General features: G+C 42.8%; 1 protein-coding gene across 2 annotated transcripts in view; it reads left to right on the forward strand.

Annotated features, from left to right (window-relative positions):
• Positions 1–16,765, forward strand: part of LOC124776302 (ATP-binding cassette sub-family C member 4-like) — a 380,895-nt gene that overhangs the window by 305,596 nt on the left and 58,534 nt on the right. The gene's annotated exons all lie outside the window — the stretch shown is intronic.

Raw genomic sequence — 16,765 nt, forward strand, 5'->3', positions numbered from 1 at the left:
CGATCAAGCGTGCTGCAGCACCGAGAATGGCAGGAGATGTTGACTGCTACATGGTGCACGATCAAGCGAGCAGTGTCAGGCAGCCATGTACATCCAACACGGCCACACAGCTTCCTCAGCCCTGATTGGTCAGAAGCTGAGAAACCCGCAGGGGTGGCATGGAAATTTCCAGAGCGTGGCCTGCTCAGCGTCTCAGAGACAGCGTTACCTTGTCAGCACACAAAGGAGGTGCGTGATCGAGATGCTTGCTGAATTGCTGTTCCCAGACCTTGGGATGGAAAAATTACAGACAGCCAAAGCTGCCGGCCGAGGCCTGGCTGTAACAAGAAGAATAAGGTTATATTTTAAAAGCGAATAAAGAGTAAAATAAAATCCCCTACAATAGCAGTCACCCTTACACTCCTTCCCCTTCTGTGGGAGTGGAGAACGTATGTGATTTCGCTCTGTATGATGATCAATTTAGGCTCCCACAGAAGACGGCCGGGGCCTTAACCTATGGGAGGGTGTGGAGACTTTAAAGACCACCTACGGGTTGCAGAGGGACTTACACAAGTCAACAATGTTATGTGTATGCAAGAATAAGGAATAATCATCTTACAACATCAAAACAAAATTACATTAATGAAACACATTAGAAAATAATAGTTTGAATGAGGCAAACATGCCGAGTGTTCTTGTTTCTAGGATGAAGTTAAAGTGTCTCTTTTGCTTGAATAATTTGAAAAAGTGAACATATCACCACTGACATTACACGCAAGGGTGAGTGGTGTGAGGTGACGTGTTGTGCTGTCCTCAGTGGGCAGTGCGCAGGCTGCCGGCGAAAGGGGGACATGGCTGTGGCCAAGCCCGTTCACGGAACTCAGCACAGTGGGGTATGACGGGAGATTCACAGGTTTCAAACACATTTAAACAGGCAGTCAACACTAGGAGAGCACTTCAATATACCGCACAAGTGTTCACATTGGTAGATAACACAGTTGCACTCTTAAAACTAAGGGAGTGAACATGTGCGATAGTTTCTTTCTTATAGTCATGGGCGATATTCGCCCTGAGGCTGGGGTTCTGGAACCATTGGAGGGGATGGTCTTAACCGTTTGTAAAATCCCTTTTTGTACAAGGTCCATATCAGTACAATGATAAGAACCGCAATGACTGGGGTTGCGTAGCACTGGGTATAATGGTTGTACGTAGTTTAGTGGCTGCTTACCATTCATTTGGGTGTGCTAACAGGCGATCATAAGAAATCTGTCCTTGCTCATGTTTTAAAAGGTCATCAATTGATGTTAAGAGGTGATCATTTGATATATTAGATAAAGCAGGCAAATCAATTGACAAGAGAATCACGAATGAGCTTTCAGTTAGAAAAAAACGTAGGTAAATGGGCACATATACTAAATTACTAAGCCATAGTGGCATGGAAGGTTATTAATACTCTAAAAATGCGTGCGGGAGTCAGCACGGCAACCACGTCAAAGCGACGTATGGCAGAAGTGAGATCATGCGTGACATCAAGCTAGATGCGTTGTTACAGTGGGTTCTGTTTAAAATTACATAAACATACATAAATGAGGTACACAAGTATCATATTAAATTGCCACATATACCATATCAATAAGTACACATAGTTAAATGCCTCTTTAGGCTGACTATCCAAGTGTGATAATGATCACATTATGAGAAGACGTTTCTCATGCATCATTATACTTGATAAACATCATAAAGTCATTGTTGAAAATCACGAAGAAAAAAGTCACCAGTTTGGTGCAGGTGGGGCATCTCGTTGCCCGGGACTATGAAAAGTTGCATAGCCTCGACAGTAGAAAGTGTTAGTGTGGGAGGACAGTGTCAAATATCCAGGCTTACTAGTGTGTGTATGTAAAGCAATTCTGCTTAACCCTTACGCTAGAGAAAAGAGGGGGGAAGCAGTGTTGCGAGGTGGTACTGTCACTGTGCAAGTCTGTAAAAAGGTGGTACAGCCAGGAATGCAATGGGTGGACAGCCTAGAAATGGGCAGGATGCAGAGCGAGTACTGCTAGAGAGGCCAGGAAGGCTGAATGTGAATCCCATGGTGATTGGGACAAACAACAACAAACACATTTCAATTATAGAAATTGTATAGAAATATAAGAGCATGCTTCACATCAGCATTGAAGAAATATCATGATACTGGTTAAACCTCTGTTTACAATAGAGGAATAGCCAAAGAGGAGCCAGGTGCAGGATGAACGCTGCTAGACTGTAGTAGTCATATTGAGATACGAGAGGTGATGACGCATAGATGAAAGAGATAGGTAGGCGATCGACTTACGAAACCGAAAATTGAAGGAATAAATCGATCAGCTTGGCACTCTGTGGGCACCAACCGCCACGTGCAAGGTACATGGCCCAGGAGGAATTCAGTGCTGTTGTTAACTGGAGGAGGAAAACAAAACTCGATGAGAAGCTAGAGACTTCCACAGTGTAAACAGAAAGCGCAAGGAACGGAATTAGAAATGACTAAATTAAGCGTAATTTCTGAAGGGCTTTTCCTTTATGAAGGTATAGTACACGGGGCATCGCCTACTAACTGTGTATACAACAGTGCTGCGATTCCAAGATAGCTACTACATACTTCTTTTTAAAACTCGAAATCTCTCACATAAAAAAAAACTTTACTGTGCGACCAAATTCGCCGTCTTCATCCTCTCACCATTTGCGACTAAACTCACCGTCTCTATAACTCCTAGGTGCTGGCCTCATCAGGCCCAACTAGTTGCTTAAAACTCCATCTATCCTTGGGTATATCGCAGTGTCCTGGGACACGTCATACAGTTAAATAATACTACCTCAGTAGTCAGAGATCCTCTAGAAACTACAATGGAAGATTGATGTCAAAGAAGGCTCAAGTTCTGAACTGAGATTTCCGCTTATTGGCGGTTAGCTGCGGGCTAGATGCGCGTCTGGTAGTGCCTGATCAGCGGTCGTCAGAGATCACGGAACACAGGTCTCGTGAACTCTTCATCGACATGAAAGATTAAAGTCTAACTGTGTTAGTTCACCTGAACTGAATAGTTTTGTGTTGGAATACGCCCGGGTAATGAACTCTAAATGATGTTCGGTTGAAAGTTGACAAATGAAAGTGGGTAGGACAGACTATGCCGCGAAATTGAAAAGTTAAGAAGCGACATAGCTAGGGGTCTGCGTGATTGCCGGTCGTGTCACGCCAGGTTCGTGTCCTTGCGGGTGTTGCATGACTCTTCATATGTTGTTCTGTTGAGAGAGGAATGATTAAAGTTGGTAGGATGGACTATGGCGCGAAATTGAAAAGTTAAGGAATGGCACAGACAGCTAGGGTTCCGCCTGATCCCTTGCTGGTTGTGGTCCTCTTGTTCATCCAACAGACTAGGTGTATGGACAGTCTACTCGTCCTGTGGGCGTTATTCACTCCGTTTACGTTATCTATCATGGGGGTAGGCATATGGCATGTCCCTCCAAACAAACATCCAAATACAAATGAATAGAACATGGTTACATCTTAAATTATCCTTCTGAATTGGTTTCTTAACTAGAACATCATTAATAAGCACTTAAATAATGGGCAATACTTGGGAACTCACTCTGGCATACTTGGAATCCTAAAATTTAAATAATTATCCCCATTATTCCAGCAACACAATGACACATGGGAACACTAGCTTCATTGACACAAATGCTCAATTACTGGTGCTTGCAAAGTTCTAGCAACACTCTCTACTAACTGGTAATGAAACATTGACAAAATGAACAATAGTAAAAGTAATACATAGACATAAGTAATTGGCATCCCATTATAGTTACACAAGTGGTAACAAAACTGTGACAGAAGCAAAAGTACAAAATATTATTTCCTTTGCACAAAACTCCCTTATTCTCCAGTGACAATTCATAGCAAATTAAGTGTAAGTATCTTCCGTTATTCCCTTATGCTCTGGTTTATATTTCCATACAGACTGGCATGGCTTTGGTATGTCTACCTAAAAGAAAGGTGTCGTTAAGTTATGCCAATGATATGAGTAGTGCTGTGGAATAGTGCAGTGTCTCGTTACTTCCTTTAGCAACCTTTAATTTAGAGTAGTTTTAAGTCTCCTTCAGTTATCAGATCAATAATTGACATTAACTTCTTTAATATCATTAAACATTTGGTACAGTATTTCCTGCGTTATTTGTACTTTTGGTCTCATAACTACCTAAGGTTAATTGTTGGCAGTCCCCTAGCGTTTTCTGCCGAGTTTTGTTTGTTGTTCCTTTTGTTACTTCCTCACCTACCTGCTTCTTAATACTGGTACTGGTACTAGTTGCCTCTCGCTGACGTCGATATAACTTACCGGTTGGTGTTTTTGTTTGTAATGAAATTAGAGTCCAGTTGTCATGTGTAGAGTGTATAGGCAGGAAAGTAATTTCCTTAGTATTGCAAATGTGCATAAAGTTATTCAAAGTATTCGTCATATAGTGGTTGAGGATTCTGTGTTACAATGCTGCTTGGGGCACTAAGATGCGACAAGGGTAGCATTGCAGGTTGCTGACAGTACACCTGACAGCATGGCTGCGACCGGTTTCAATCGGCTGCAGTGACAGTGCTGGCATTCACGCTGGGTCCGTCCTGGTTAATACGTACATAAAACACTCTCAACGCTACTGTTGCAACAGATTAAAGCTCAATTTTATGTAATAGTGGTGTTGAGATAACTCATCGTTAAAGTTCTCTGAACTATCACGATTCATTTACTCACTTGGATACTCTGTTCTTCTGAAATGTACGTAATTTATGGATTTTTATACTTCTGCATGGATTGTAATGACGACTTGACTCTCTCAGATATCCTTTACTTGGACCTAGTAGCTAATAACGTTTGAACTGGACCCTAATGTTGGGGTTGTTATTCTGAATTAGCATTAACTTGGTTCTTACTGGTCTTTACTGTATGGTACAATGGCATCTCAGACTCGTTCCTTTTGCTGACATGTTTCCCACACAGCGGTCACTCACAGAATAAATATCACGGCAAGGTCCGGCTTCCTTCACACCATATAGATCTATTTATTAACCACGAGAGTGGTAGTACAACACAGCTGGAGACTTGTCTGAAATCCAACATCTCCTATTTTTGGCAGTATAGACGGCGTTTACAAGGAAAAATTTCTTTTCTCTCTCGATTTTGTTCTTTACCGAAAATTCAAATAACCGACATGAATAGATTGCCATTATTGGGTAAGACTAGTAAAATCTGTAGAGCAATAGTAGGCTGGTGGATTTATTTTCTTACCTGTCTTCTTGGATTTACTGGTTACGCTACCACTGTAAGATTGCAGGTATGGGAGTGCACCTGGGTGGCTTACTTCAGCATTGCTGAGGCACGTGGCCTGTAGGGCAAATGGTGGGGAGTGGAGAGGAGTGAGTGGGAACGTCTCTGCGCAAGAGAAAGACATGGCATTCACTCAGGCAGCTGGAAGTGAGGCGGTAGATGGGCTGCAGATGTGGGAGCGCAGGGCTTCGCAAGGTGACAGGGAGGCGTGAAGTCCTAATGGCCACTCGCTTAGTGGGCAGGCAGGAGGGAAGTGAAGGAGGTGTGGCATTGCTAAGCGGCAGGGTGGGGCAGAACTATCTGCAAACAGTTGTGGCTGGCAGGCTCTGCCTGGTGGTAACCGCGCAACATTTCATCGGCATTTAATATACGGAAACACGTAGTATCACAAAAACCTACCTCTTGTCTCTTCAACATCGCATTATGAAAGCAATAAAATAGCACTTAAGGAAGACTCCTTTTACTTTTAAAGTAACTTATTTGTGGTTTAACTTGGACATACATATTCCTGTTATTATTGGCGTGTATACATTCAGCATAAACCTACAGGTAATGGGGCGTATTTCAAATGGCAGGTAGATGGCAGTATGTTATCACTGGTCTACTGGCAGTTACGAATGTATGTTACTGTCATGTTTTTATGGTAAAGCTTTAATAGCTGTGTCTGGTCACTATTCACTAAATCAACAGGTGAAGTGTGAATCGCTTTGACATATACAAGATTAACTGATTCTTAACTTCGTGTGTTCTATTGGCAAGGACAACTTTCCCCTCAATTCCATTACCAATAAGTATTTGTGTTTTCAATTCTCGACTGCTACGACAACATTACTGGAGATATTAAATGATATCTGATAAAATGATTACAAAAACGGCAATCACTTCCATTAACAGGTGACATCGTAGATCCTGTTACTAATGGTTGCCAATCCTTAGGTATACTTACAACTAACATGCACAGCTTAAATAAATATATAGCAACGACTGTAGTCTCTGTCAATTAATCCTCTTGTCTCACTCAGGACTTTTTCAGCTGATTACATGTCATATTGGATCTAATCCCTGGAATGTAACTCATAGTGGTGTTTCAATCTTAGAGCATATTTATGTGGCGGTCTAGGCGGTTGTATCACATTCTTTCTTGAGTGGAACTACTGGCGTAACAGGCTCTGTTTCACTATCAAGCGGGGGTGGCTAGGAATCCTTGTACAACGTTAACCTGTCGAAATGAACGATCACTGTGCGTTCTGGTAACTGAATTTCTGCATTTACCGGTGAAGTAAGCCGCGTGATACAGTATGGTCCTTCATACGTAGGTGTAAACTTTGAAACGTCCCCTTAGAAAAATTAGTGAATTACTGTGCTGGTAAACCCCTTACGTTATTTGATTTTCAAACAGCTGAGGAAAACTGAACGTACTCAGACATTTCTCTCTTTACTTGTTCTGATCATCACTAAACTGACACACAATATTTTTTGCGCAACGCAATCTGACTTTTAATAATCCCTACAAAAGAATGGCCCTGACTAACAATAACCTATACCTTTCATGAATCATTTACCTCACAAAAATCTTCATTACTCGAACTACTGCAATACAGCGAGCGGCAATACTGCCAGCTAAATAAAAGATTCAAACTACTGAAGGCACTAACTACTGATAGGCATAGTTAGCAAATAAAAGATTTTGATAGAGAACAAACAATGTATTTACCTTAATAGTGTTCAAAAGTAATAATATATATATATATCAGTTCATGACATGCAGTCTTACAAATTTACTGTCTCTGATGGACACACGTCCAGGTCATCCGCTCTCAAAACTCCGCCAGCTCTCTCCCCACATCAACCACTGCTGGCGGCTTCAAATTTACTGTCTCTGATGGACACACGTCCAGGTCATCCGCTCTCAAAACTCCGCCAGCTCTCTCCCCACATCAACCACTGCTGGCGGCTCACCTCCAACTGCGCAAAGCTACGCGCTGTTCATCCAGCTGCCCAACACTACAATAGCAAACAACAATGCAAACTAGCCACAGACTGCACACAGCACAGCCAGTGATTTTCATACAGAGCGCTACGTGGCGCTACCAATAAAAAAACCTAAACAGCCCACTTACAACTTCTTTGTTCTTCCTTTTTTTACTACTGGTAACGTAACTAGATCTCGTACCTTGTACTCGGGCATTTTTGGTTTCTGATTATCCCTCTGTAACTGTTGAGCAGTGGCTTTTGCATTGTTCCCTCTCACTTTCCTCCAAATGGCTGTTAGACGTCGTGCCAAACCTTCCACGTCTTTGGATTTAATTCCAGGGGGCAGTTTGTCAATCTCAAAAGGCGAATTCATAGGGCGGCCATACACCGCTTCATAAGGGGAATATCCTGTAACTTCATGGACCAGGCTATTATAAGCTGATGTGACGTATTGGACATACCTGTCCCAATCAGAGTGATTTTTATTGACATAATAAGAGAGCATGCGCTTAACGGTGCGGCGGACTCGCTCCAGGCATCCGTTCGCTTTTGGATGAAACGGTGTCGTTCTCCACTTTTTGATTCGAAAGAATCTACAGACTTCTGTAAACAATGCAGACATAAAATTCGTGCCTTGATCTGTAAGTACAGCTTCACGACTTCCATAGTGTAACACCAAGTGGGTGACAAATGCACGAGCTACAGTTTCTGCGGACATATGCGGTATGGGAACGAGAATTAAGAACCTGGGAAAATGATCTATGATGAGGCCTGTTGCCTCTTTATAGTTTACCATTTTGTTACTGACAGCGCCTTAACAATTCCCCGTTTTGTTATTACTAATGCAATTCAGACTTGGCTTTATTCATAGATATAAAAGAATCTCAGTTGTACAAAACTGAAAGTAGTGTGTTTTGGACGTAAGCTTGGGGCTTGTAGACGATGTCTTGGCAGATAGCAGACGGCCCTTCGAGTAGGTAGAGCTTGGGGCTGAATCCGTGAAACTCCGTCCAGCATTACAAAGTCGTAAGACGCTGTATCTTCAAAATCTATGCTTTGCTAATAATTTGTAGCGCGAATTTTTCTGTGTCTTTTGTAAGGGAACGAATAACTGTTTGGTAAAATCAGTGCAGTATTTTGCTGTGACAAGTGGAGATTGTGGCTGTACTCAAAAGTTTCCTCACTGCGTTATCTAAAGGTGCTGGATACTGTAGCTAAGCAAACCTGGGAGCAGTCGCTGTGGCGTGATACCAGTGGTATGTGCTTCAGTCAGCAGGATCCGGTGTCGCGTCGATAGTGAACGTACCTGAGGAGCGCGGTCAGCTCGCTTGGTGCCATTATGACGACTAGTATTCACGCGGCTGAGAAACGTTGGAAAATATACCTGGCTCGTTGGCGCAGTGTTGGGATCAATATCGATCTGTAATACTCGGTAGTCTTCTTTTGTCGTTATATTTGCGAAACTCAAAGTTTACTTCAATTACGTTTTGTGACGTAAGGATACGACTGGGAATACTGCAGACTGATAAGCTGGTTATGCACAGTCTCTCTTAGATACGGAGGCCTCACACCGTGACTTCAGCTACAAAATAAATGGCGGTTGTCGCACTAATTCGAGTGAAGCATAATGTGCAATTTCTGCTTATTTTGGAATCACTACCAGGAGTAAGTTTACGTAGGTAGGGTTTGACTGCATTGGCGTATTATATTCTCTCTCTCTCTCTCTCTCTCTCTCTCTCTCTCGCATAGCAAGGATTTCCTCGAAAATGCATATCGTAGTGGGCCCTTGCTAAAATATGAATCTCCGTTAATCACTCCTGCTACAGTGACAGATAGGACTGCCAAGAGTGCTGAGAAGTGTCCTAATAGGAGTGGTATGCTTGTGTTTACTCAAAACTACGTCCATTATGATTCTCCTTCTTCAACCACACAATGGGATCAGTTTGCGTCAGAAACTAGAAATATTTTCCTTGACCTACTGAAGGCTATTAGCATTTGTTTGCATGCTATGACTGATACGGCAGATTGTGCAAAATGGTTTCAGGTGAGCTCTGAGCAACCTAACATTGAACTTAATTAAGCATTAGGCAAATGTGTAGGCGTTGATTTGGTAAGTAGATTTAACGCTCTAACTTCTTGTTTTAATAAATCTTTTCTGGATTGGGGTACACTGGGTGTTTTATCAAAGTAAATCGTCTTCCGGTATTATTTTTATCAGCACAGAACACATTGCTGGAAACGTAAATAAGCGTCAGACTGCTTAATGTTTCGCCACTGCCAGGCGCCTCTCACTAAACAGTGGGATTTAAAGTTGAAATTCTAACGAATACGCAGGCGTTCTAGTTTCTAAGAGTCGATTATGACTTCGCATTGTAAAAAGATTATATCAATCTAATGCAAACATAACTGCTGGAATACGTGTTTATCATCAGTTCGCCCACACTCCATAAAATACAAAGGTAGTATGAAGATACACTCGTGATACATTCATAATAAAAATTAAAAACTCTGCAGCTGGTTATATTAACCTTGAGAATATAAAGCAGGAAATCAGTATGGCAGAAAGAAGTTAGTCCAGTTGGAACACAAAGCAATGACCGACTTTATCACAACACAGTGTCAATATTCTTTCTGAGAGTGAAGTTTGCCTCACCGTATTCTGTATCCGTACTCCGCGGCCACATAAGTTTTACGTGTACTCAACCCTGATGTGGAATACTGGGTGAAGACTCAGATGTTCTTTGCCAGCCAGTAATCTGAAACATATTTTAACTCGCAGATTAATAAAATAAATTTTCCCGCTATTTCCCGTTATTCTACCACTCAGCAATGGATATATTTTTGGCACAAATTCTCTTGTTTTAAATCAATATTTTGGGGAAAATAGAAAAGGAGATATAACTGGACTGTTACATCGCACACTTGCAGCTGTTTTTCTGTAGGTTCTGATAGCCCGCTTTAACGCTTACTGTCCTTCGTAAAGAGCTCATTCAACGCATGTTAACTTGTCGCAAGTTGTTTCCTTATCTCGCCTTGTGATTTGCTTTGTTCTACTGTAATTTGTTCGGGTCATTATATTTTACAACACCTTCTCTTAAGTGCTTTATCGCGTCTTGGAGTGTCCTGTATCAGTCGCGTTCAGCGAACGACCTGTACTTACTTCGACGTGCAAAATGTGTTGCGTGGGCGAGAAACTATCTGGCAGCATACCGGACAAAGGTAGGAACTTGGAATTTGTGAAAGTCGCCGTAAGACGAATGTGCATCTTTATGGAGGTACGGCAATAAAACGACAGACATCCAGCGAGGAGAGCGAGGATGTGTGTGCTTGTAAACTGATTTGTCTCAGCTAAAAGAATGCAATGATTAATTAAATTAGCTGAAGGTAATGGTTGTAGCTGAACGAAGTTAGACAAACTTTAGATTTTTATCCGTGGCTAGTTACGTCACATTAGAATTTTTTGCGATGTATACTGGGAAAGCTTGACTATTAAATAAACTGCGCGAGTCTTTATGAGGAATTTTTTCATTTTCAGTTTTTACCTGTTTTACTCTGTAAATATAGTGAAATTTAACGCTCAATGTATGATATATATTATTGTTTTCATGGACGGCATGAAAAGAAAAGGCAAAGGAAAATTCGGGGTTGCAAGTAAATTTGCAGGAAGGCGGACACGAGAACTTCGTATGCAAAATTAGTTACTTTGATTATTTTACAACTGATGATTTACACATGCTAGAGTGATATTCATCGTAAAAACAGAGAAGCAGTAATTTTGTCGGTGTCTGGCACAAGTTATAAACGCCACATTTTAACAATTAGTTCGTTGTCTTATTCTATAGAAAAACGAACTTGGTTTACAATCTCTCTCGTCATATAGTTTGGTACAAACAACAGGTAACGCATCATGTCGCTAAATACTTGCGAGGATAACTGGTGATGTGCAATGGAATTTATTTTGGTGCAGTCTTCTCGTGATGTATTTTTCTCTCTCGATGAGGTAAGAGCAGTTTGGAAGCTTTTTGATGGAACTCCTTACCTGACCAAAATCATAGACCTCGCAGGACTGCAATAGCTGCCGAGGGCTGCACTAAGGTCAAAATGATGCTGTTGGAAGACGAAGTCTCGAACGCTTAATTACAATCCCTTCTTGGAAAGTTATTAGCACAGTCCTCCTAGACGCCGTCAGAATGATCCATCATTGGATATTTATTTGAAATCCTAAGTTTTCCCTTGTCTTTCCCTTTCCTGATTTTCACGTAAATATTAATAAACACAGTACGTATGTTGAGCACGTTTTCGGTTTATTTACGGTCTAAGCAATGTAAAAATTGAAAATAAAAAAGTATCCTCGTAGGTCGTCAACCACACAAGCCTCTGATTACCGTTCTGTGTCCTTTCCGCTGTGCTAAAAGCTGCCTGGAAACTACATTAACAGAAATGGCTCAAGCCTCGCCAGACCCGTGCCGGAAATACGGTGTTTCCTAAACGCTCGGTCATCTGAAGCTCACACTTCCGTCACTCAAGCCCTGCACGTACCATAAATTTGGGTGAAATCGGCGTTGACGAGTAGGCGCGGACAAAACCTCAATGTAATGCACATCATATGCTTCCGCTTACAGCAAAAACTTCCGTTCACTCGTCACTGTTTGGGTACCGCTTTATGGCCGTAGATCCACAACCGTGCATTCCCGACCATAGTCTGTCCGGAAAACTTCTCTCTCTTCGACGGTCCATACTATGCTGACATGTTTTGAGCTGGCTCCTGTTAGACACACGTCTATTGCCTCCGTCTACGAAGAGCCGCGTGAGCCCACTATCAGCTTTATTCTGTTATTTTGCTGTCCTGAATTCTTAGTTTTTGTATGTCCATCCTTTTAGCAGGAGGTCTCTGGGACGACGGCCGTTTACTATCGTGACAAAAAATAAAAACACCTGCAGCCGTCCTTATGATTTTAATTTATTTTGTCGCTACCAGTTTCAACGCTTTATTGCGTCATCTTCAGGCTGTCTTTGATGCGGTACAGGTTGATAAGATCCTCATGCCAGCATTACTGGATACACAGATAATGTGCCGGCCGCGGTGGTCTCGCGGTTCTAGGCGCTCAGTCCGGAACCGCGCGACTGCTACGGTCGCAGGTTCGAATCCTGCCTCGGGCATGGATGTGTGTGATGTCCTTAGGTTAGTTAGCTTTAAGTAGTTCTAAGTTCTAGGGGACTGAAAACCACAGATGTTAAGTCCCATAGTGCTCAGAGCCATTTGAACCATTTTGAACAGGTAATGTGCCAGCACTCCAACCATCAACTGTCCCGATTGGGGAGTTGATGGTTGGAGTGCTGGCACATTATCTGTGTATCCAGTAATGCTGACAACTGATGGGTTATGTATGGGGATCTTATCAACCTGTACCGCATCAAACACAGCCTGAAGAAAACGCAATGAAGCGTTGAAACTGGTAGCGACAAAATAAATTAAAATCACAAGGACGGCTGCAGGTGTTTTTAGTTTTTGTCACGATAAATTCTTAGTAGTCTGATGGCCCTATACATTTTAGAAATTAAGAGAACGCTAACACTAACAAATGTGAAGAACCAATAGATCTCATGGACAGGCGTAAGTTCAGGATATTGGGGTTGAATGAGACAAAGTGGGAAAGCTGTGAGTAGAAATCACTGAGAATTGGATATGTGCTGTACTAGAGTGGTAACGATAGCGAATCCAATAATGGAGTTGCCCTGGTCCTCCATAAAGATATAGACATACAGCCAGACGTCAAGCACGTGAGTGAAAGGATCATCCAGATGAGACAAAGGGCTGCTGTGGTCTCTCCCCGACTTTATCCTCTCGAGAACGCCATGTGCGCATAATAATCCAGTACTCTTTTACGCACGAGCTTTTTTTTTTACCTGTATAATACGCACATCGTTCCAAGCGAAAGGTAGATATCTTGTGGTTGACTCGGGGTAGCACCTACACTGGATATTTCAACAAAATCTCATGCTGTGCTGGTTAATACTAACACAAATGTGACATTACAGTTAATTTCATTAGGCTGAATTAATTTCATCAGATAATGGGGTAATTAAGTTAAGGAATCCTGAACAGCCGAAGTGTCGGCTGGGTGACGATAACAGCGCAGCACTTGGCTTTCGCCGTCGCCTGTCGCGTCCGCTCGGCTGATCCACTCAATGCAAGCAGAACTGGACGCTGCTGCTCGCCGCCCGCTGCTGCTGCTGCTGCTGCCACTCCACGACCCGCCCAAGGCTGGTGACGTTCCCACCACGGCGCGTGGTGCAGTCGAACTTTTTCCTGCGTTCTTCAGATCGTTCTCTCTCATAACTTCAGTTCTGCGTGTGAACTCCTTAGAGCCATCGGCACCACAGCTACGAAGTATTAGCATCGCGAGATCGTGTTGTCATTACACGAACGTTAAAAACAGTACATTTCACCGGTTTCTGATTTTCCTACAGTGACTGACTCGTCTAATGCAAAAATTTCAATTATGCTAATATTACAGGTAGCGGCTGTATTCCAATATTGTCTACAATATCTGCGACCAACGTTCAGAAAGCTCCTTGGTCGTGACTTCGTAATTTGTCTGCCGCTATTGCAGAATGAATAGTACGTATCACGTCATGTGTCTCGAATATTATCGTGTAGTGCAATGAGCTTTCCACGGAAAATCTCTAAAATTGTATTATTAATTTCTGACATCTGCTGAGAAAAGAAATTGTCAACTGGCATGAGATCACTAGACCAATGTGAAAATAAAGTATTGAAAGATATTTATTTGTCAGCACCTTCAAAGAAATCACTCAACTTAACAAATATGTGAAAGAGGACCCTCTACGTTTAGGCCTCTGTGCTTTGTGGGCGCTTTTCGCCCCCGTAAAAGTCACCGAAACAGACAGCAAAGACGATGCAGCATTTGCACGCTTCATTATCTATCGTCATCGAGTCCAAACTACAGTATTGCAAAATTGATACCTACAGAAAATAAGTGCCAAAGAGAATTTTCTGACAGTCATACTATGTGAGCTAATAATCCCCTCTGCAGTTTGGAGTAGAATGAGCAGTAAGTTCAAATTTGATATTAAACTACCTTGATTCAAAAACTTGTAGTTCATTGGAAACTATCTGAGAAAGCTAGAGAACTAGACTGGATACCCGGTCTGCCTAAGTGTTCTACTATTAGGTTCGTGCTGAAGTTCGTAGCGTTTTTGTTTTCCGTGTTGTTGGTATTCCGGTTGATACAGGTTTATTTAATGATTGTCATTTTTTATTTGTAGTTCACTGTTGCTATTTGAATTTACATACTGTCAATTTTTCATTCGAGACAGTGAGCGGAGCTGTGGACGCTAGAAAATTGAGTGCCAAGTGGAGAAATTGGAACATTCCAGACATAGTCTTCTGTTCGAGTTCGAAAGAGAGGTGACAGCAGTGGAGACAGCCAGAAACATTTGCGTCGTGTATGGGGATAAAGCCATTGGATAGAACACGACAATAAAATTGTTTCGTTTTGACATTAGTGACTACACATTCAGCGAGATCTTCGCGGTTTGATGAAGACCGTTTAAACGCATTAATCCACAATGATCCAAGTCAGCGTACTCGAAAACTGGCACATGTGGTGAACTGTGATCGCTCTACCGAAGTACAACATTTGCATACAGTGCAGAAGGTTCAAAAATCGGGTGTTTGGATACCACATGCTCTAGGCCAAAATCACAAAAGCCAGCGGGTGGACATACGTGCATCCCTGTCTCTCGTTGTCAGTTGGCTAGATAACAACACCGATTATTCCTATCCTGTATACGGTGAAGAGAAATGGTGCCGTTATGCTAACATAGGGAATCGAAAGGAACGGTTGAGCCTAAACGAAGCGTCAACTCCCAGTACGAAGACCTGCACGCATCCAGAAAAGTTATTGTTATGCATCTGATGGAAAAGCGACGGGGTAGTGTGCTAAGAATCGCTTCCCCGAGAAGTACTCGTAACGTTTGCAGCCGCAGTACAAGAACAACGACCAGAAAGAATGCGCGAAGCGATGCTACTCCAAGATAACGCCGGCCCTCATTCTGCTACACCGACAAAAATCACTGTACAGGAGTTCGGTTGGAAAGTCATTCCGCACCCACTTTAGTCGTCCCTGAGCCGTCAGATTTTCACATTGTCCACAACCCTCAAGGAATATCTTTTCGGATGAAAATGTACTCCGAACATGGCTCCACAAGTTCTTCGCCTAAAAACCACGTGATTTCTACAATCACGGAATCAAAAAGTTGTCCCAGATTTGGCAGACTATTGCAAATAGTGAAGAAGGATATACACTACTGGCCATTAAAATTGCTACACCACGAAGATGAAGTGCTACAGGCCCGAAATTTAACCGTCAGGAAGAAGATGCTGTGAAATGCAAATGATTAGCTTTTCAGAGCATTCACACAAGATTGGCGCCGGTGGCGACACCTACAACGTGCTGACATGGGGAAAGTTTCCAACCGAATTCTCATACACAAACAGCAGTTGACCGGCGTTGCAGGGTGAAACGTTGTTGTGATGCCTCGTGTGAGGAGGAGAAATGCGTACCATCACGTTTCCGACTTTGATAAAGTGCGGTTTATTGTATCGCGACATTGCTGCTCGCGTTGGTCGAGATCCAATGTCTGTTAGCAGAATATGGGTTCAGGACGGTAAAACGGAACGCCGTGCTGGATCCCAAAGTCCTCGTATCACTAGCAGTCGAGATGACAGGCATCTTATCCGCATGGCTGTAACGGATCGTGCAACCATGTCTCGGTCCCTGAGCCAACAGATGGGGACGTTTGAAAGACAACAACCATCTGCACGAACAGTTCGACGACGTTTGCAGCAGCATGTACCATCAGCTCGGAGACAATGGCTGCGGTTACCCTTGACGCTGCATCACAGACAGGAGCGCCTGTGATGGTGTACTGAACGACGAACCTGGGTGCACGAATGGCGAAACGTCATTTTTTTCAGATGAATCCAGGTTCTGTTTACAGCATCATCATGGTCGCATCCGTGTTTAGTGACATCGCTGTGAACACACATTGGAAGCGTGTATTCGTCATCGCCATACTGGCGGATCACCCGGTGTGATGGTATTGGGTGCCATTGGTTACACGTCTCGGTCACCTCTTGTTCGCGTTGACGGCACTTCGAACAGTGTACGTTACATTTCAGATGTGTTACGAACCGTGGCTCTACCCTTCATTCGATCCCTGCAAAACCCTACATATGCACGACCATATGTTGCAGGTCCTGTACGGGCCTTTCTGGATACAGAAAATGTTGGACTGCTGCCCTGGCCAGCACATTCTCCAGATCTCTCACCAACTGAAAACGTCTGGTCAATGGTTGCCGAGCAACTGGCTCGTCAGAATACGCCAGTCACTACTCTTGATGAACTGTGGTATCGTGTTGAAAACCCTACATATGCACGACC

This window comes from Schistocerca piceifrons, chromosome 2 (assembly GCF_021461385.2).
Source record: "Schistocerca piceifrons isolate TAMUIC-IGC-003096 chromosome 2, iqSchPice1.1, whole genome shotgun sequence".
Taxonomy (NCBI): Eukaryota; Metazoa; Arthropoda; class Insecta; order Orthoptera; family Acrididae; genus Schistocerca; species Schistocerca piceifrons.